Source organism: Orcinus orca, chromosome 17 (genome assembly GCF_937001465.1).
Source record: "Orcinus orca chromosome 17, mOrcOrc1.1, whole genome shotgun sequence".
Lineage (NCBI taxonomy): Eukaryota > Metazoa > Chordata > Mammalia > Artiodactyla > Delphinidae > Orcinus > Orcinus orca.
The window spans coordinates 9,736,519-9,742,211 of record NC_064575.1 but is presented as its reverse complement, the minus strand read 5'-3'; positions in this window follow the sequence as shown (position 1 = coordinate 9,742,211).

Here is a 5,693-nt window from a genome sequence, read left to right as displayed (position 1 = left end):
GCCTAAGCCCGTGCACCACAGCTACTGAGTCTGCGCTCTAGAGCCCGCGAGCCCCAACTACTAAGCCCACGCAACACAACTACTGAAGCCCACGTGACCGGAGCCCATGCTCCACAACAAAGACAAGCCACCACAATGAGAAACCCGTGCACCATAAAGAAGTGTAGCCCCTGCTCACCGCAACTAGAGGAAGCCCGTGCACAGTAACGAAGACCCAACACAGCCAAAAATAAATAAATAAATAAATTTATTAAAAAAGAAATCTTTGCCATAAATGTCCTGAAGAACATTTAAGAAAAAAAAAATACTGCAACCAGCATAAAAAAATAAGTATATAAGGATATTCAGTACACAGTAATTGTAACTGGAAAAAGAAATGTAGAAAAGAAGATTAAATAATTGAGCTGTAACTATAAAGTGGAATGTTATACATCTATTAGAAAGGATGTGTTCTAGTCTTAAAACTACTGGAAAGAAAGTTGTCTATGGTATATTGTTAAAAGAAGTAAAAGCAAGTTGCTGTATACAGATGCAGATAGAGAGATAGAAATAGATATTTACAGTTAAAACATTCACACACACACACACACACAAAGAAGGAATCTGGAAAAAACATGTAATCCGTTTTTGAGAGATAGGAAAGTGGAGGACTTTGACTCTCTCAGTTTTTCACATTTTTCCCCTTGAACATTATTAATTTAGTACAATTGATATGTTTCTTTTCAAATGTTGTAATGGAAAATATAGTGGACAATTAAGAATTAGAAAATTTAGGAAATATCCAGTTTTGCATTGCCATTATATGATCTCGGGCATGTGGCTTAGTGTATCTGGGCCCACCTTTCCCCAGATAACAGGAAGAAGTGAGATTTGATCACCTCTTGATATCCTTCCCAGACCTAAAATTCTATTAGTTTATTGTCTTGAAGGTTGAGTGATCCTGCCACTCTAACATCTGTAGAAATTGGTTTACTTAGTTTTACTATGTCTCTGTTAAGAGTTAATAAATGTTATCTTTTAGCTGACGGAGGAAGAGGTATGGGGCAGGTAAAAACGGGATATATTAACTCATTTACTCCAAGAGTTTCATAAAGTAACTTGGGACTCATGTCCAATTCATAATGAACACAACTGGTTTGTGGTTCATTACCTAACGGTAACATTAGGTTACCTGGAATATTCCTCTTTTACAAAATGTTTTTGACCAATTATTGGACACCATCAGCCTGAGAGACTATATATACTTTCAGAGGTTAATGGACATTTCAAAGGCACCATGATTCAAACTTTCTTTAAACTCGTTTATACACTTTAATGAGTTGCTCCTAGTCAACCTTGGGCACACACATTACGAGGAAGAATTCAAACACATTCTTTTCATTCCTAACAATTATATATTTTTCTGAAATCTATTCAGTTATTGCAGGCAGTGTAGGTTTATCAATTACCTCTCCAAGCTGTCCATTATCTATTTTGAGAGTATAATTTGTTTCCCGCATAGAATACGTGTTAACAGCATGATGAGTTTTACATTTGTAATTAATTTTGAACTGACAAAGAAGGTAGGAAAAATTCTCCCATAAATAAAAGTAATGAATGCAAGTGTTTAAACAAAAGATCCTAGTAACTTCAAGCAACTAAAAAAGAGGAAAAAACTCAATCTTCTCTATCTTTTAAATTAAAAATACCAAGATATTTTGTTCCTTCTTCACGACACTCCAGAGATTTTGAAATTCTAATACTAAAAAGGATAATAAATGACAGGTATGCACACTGCGTTGAATCTGTGAACAAGAAATTGTTTACTTCTCAATAAAATTAATAATATTAGCTTTCCTGTACATGACCAATTGGCTTGTTCACACAAAGTTTTATCAAAAAATCATTTTTCTAGACATAAATTCCTACCCATGATGAAACTAAATATTTTGCTACTCTTAACACTTTTAGAATGATAGAGAGCTTGAAATTAAATTACACTAAATGCCTTTATTATTTATTCGGCATTAAACCTTATTTTCTTTACTGTCATTCTGCCAGCGTGATATCATCGGAGTTGAAGAGGGATGCTAATGCTATTTATATTACACTGCACTGTCCTCTAATTGACCTTGTTTGTGCAATGGAACGGCTGCTTTTCTCAAGCTGCCAGCCCTTTATTGCAGCATTTTGACCATGCACTGGTGGCTCTTTGTGCTAATGCTGAGTTCAAGAATCAATACTGCATTCCCCACAGCCAATAAAGGCAGCTGACAGCATGAATTAACTGAGTGTGGCCAGTTGCATGGAGGGCCATTGTCTTTAAGGAAAATCTGGACGTGATTACCAGCCTCCTTCTCTGAGTGAAGGTTTTAATGCAAAGTGCGAGGTTTCTATAATTTAATTTTGGCCTGCTGCTCTGACACGCTCTGCTTTGCCACCTCTTCATAGAATCCAAGCTATAAATGGCTGCAAACCAAAACACATACAGAGACAAAGGCAAAGACTCACAGTCATATGATAGCAGTGGTTTCACCTGACTTGGCCATTCTCTTCTGATAGTATCCTTATAACAGGTTCTATTTCTTCAACCCAGTCTACCTACCATAGTCATAAGTCAAGCAAAAGTCAAAAATTAAACTTGTTATAACCTCTGTATCTAAATGAAATTTTCATATGTGGCAAGGTTGAAAAATCTGCATGAAGAACCCATTGCTTTCAAATCGACTGTCAAAATTATAGAGAAATTTGTCTCTACGTCCTCATCCCCACCCATGGCAAGATGACTTCCGTCCCCTCTATTCCACTGACCTATCTTCCCTTACAACAAAATCCAATCAATTATTTTCAGCTCTTATCTTCTCCGCAGTATTTACTGTCAAAGACTTCCTCCTTTGTCAAGCGTTCTCATGTCTTGGAATCTTGCTGCTTCTCAGTGTTGGTGGTCCTCTCATTTTATCCTTCTCTTCTGACTTTAATGTGGCCCCTCTGTGTACAACCTCATCCTTTTTCAGGCCTGTAATTACTTTCAATTTCCATGTATTGACTCCCAAGTATTGACTATCATCTTCATCTCCAACCTGGTCCTCTTAAGAATTTTGATTGTCCCATCAGTATTTTGAACCCCTTATGTCTCAAACTCAGAGCATTATCTCCTGTTGGGTTTTCCAGTTCAGTAAATGACCATCAGTTTCATATGCAAGAACCTGGACCTGTCCTTCCCCTTCCACACCGAATCAGCTATCGAGTCCTCCTAATCTACCCCTTATTCTTGCAACCAAGCCATCCCCTCACCTCCATCGTTTCCACGGCCTCTTTATACTAGTCCGGCTCTCCTTCAAAGGCCTTCAAAGGCCTTTCTCATCCATCCCTCCATACTTGGCCCTGCCCCTGCCGTTGAAATATCCACCCTGAAACTAACCTTATCTTTCTAAAAATCGAATCGGTTCACATTACTTCTTGTTAAAACATTTCAAAGACTCCACATTAAGACTTTAGCTACCTCTTTAGCTTCAAGTTTTACGGGGTGTTGTCTTTTGCCCTTTTGCAATGACATGTATTTTGGTCCCATAACTACTAACTCAATGATTTAAATACAAGGACAAGGACCATGGCAAAGACTTACTTTGCAACCAGAACAAAGGAAAACTATTAGACACTTGACTGCAATCATTATGCTCCAAGGCTGCAGTTATTGTCTAAGCTTCCACAAGTATGTTAGACAAAGGGAAAATCCACAGAATAACAAAGAGGGATTTATGTAAGCCTTTAAAAGGGGAAATGACATGTCATTTCTTGCTTTATCAAAAGACCTATATTTCCAGAGAATTTTAGTATTGAAAACATCAGTTCTGTTTATAATAGGCAATGCTCTTGGTTGAAATTAATTCAAGCAGAGTTATTCAAGGGACAGTGTATTATATACAAACCATTTAACTTGAGCTTTAAAACGATTTTTCATGTCTGAGAATTATCAAGAAGATACCGGTCTGGATCAACACTTTCCATAAACTGGAATAAAACCTGTGGTTTTAAAGGCTTTTATTTTAAATGCAGACATGTGTGAGACTCTTAAAGGCACAGTTTCAGATCTCTTCCCCCTCCAAAATTCTGTTGCTATTCATTTTTTTCAGGGCGGTTTTATTTTACTTCCATTGTCCCCAAATATCCTACCCATTAAAAAACAAATTAAAGCAGCTCATGCAGCTCAATAACAAAAAAACAAACAACCCAATCCAAAAATGGGCAGAAGACCTAAATAGACATTTCTCCAAAGAAGATACACAGACTGCCAACAAACACATGAAAGGATGCTCAACATCATTAATCATTAGAGAAATGCAAATCAAAACTACAATGAGATATCATCTCACATCAGTCAGAATGGCCATCATCAAAAAATCTAGAAACAATAGATGCTGGAGAGGGTGTGGAGAAAAGGGAACACTCTTGCACTGCTGGTGGGAATGTGAATTGGTACAGCCACTATGGAGAACAGTATGGAGGTTCCTTAAAAAACTACAAATAGAACTACCATTTGACCCAGCAATCCCACTACTGGGCATATACCCTGAGAAAACCATAATTCAAAAAGAGTCATGTACCAAAATGTTCATTGCAGCTCTATTTACAATAGCCAGGACATGGAAGCAACCTAAGTGTCCATCATTGGATGAATGGATAAAGAAGATGTGGCACATATATACAATGGGATATTATTCAGCCATAAAAAGAAATGAAATTGAGCTATTTGTAATGAGGTAGATGGACGTAGAGTCTGTCATACAGCGTGAAGTAAGTCAGAAAGAGAAAGACAAATACCGTATGCTAACACATATATATGGAATTTCAGAAAAAAAAAATGTCATGAAGAACCTAGGGGTAAGACAGGACTAAAGACACAGACCTACTAGAGAATGGACTTGAGGATATGGGGAGGGGGAGGGGTAAGCTGGTACGAAGTGAGAGAGTGGCATGGACATATATACACTACCAAACGTAAAATTGATAGCTAGTGGGAAGCAGCCGCATAGCACAGGGAGATCAGCTGGGTGCTTTGTGACCACCTAGAGGGGTGGGATAGGGAGGGAGACACAAGAGGGAAGAGATATGAGAACATATGTATAACTGATTCACTTTGTTATAAAGCAGAAACTAACACACCATTGTAAAGCAATTATACTCCAATTAAGATGTAAAAAAAAAAGATGTAAAAAAAACACAAATTATATAATTCTTATATTCCCACTTCCAGAAAGGCTGAAATGAAGTTGGTAATGCTACAGCTACCTAAGCTGCCTCATTCTCCCCAGAATATGTAGCCATCAGCTAAGAAATAGGTGTGTTCAACTTCAAGTCAGCATGTGATGCTCCTTCCAGGATATCTGTAGAAAACATGTTTGTTGCTTTCCTACCCTTCCTCCCACCAGCTCTTTTCATCTCTCATATGAGGCACTTCCCTGGCCTGAGAAACTTCAAGGGTTTATGGCTTGGCGGCTCAACACCATTTGAGGGTTCTGTTGAGAGTGCAAGAGGCAGATAAAAGGAAAGCATGCACAATTCTCTGTCCTCCACACCTCTCATGGAGGACGGAGGATTAGAGCGTGGAAGGAGGCTCAGGCTGCCTCCATAATGACTGGCTTGCTGCTGCTTGTAATGTATGAAGAGTTAGTGAGCGGCAGCGGGAGGGGCATTTTGTGATCGTAGGTACATTC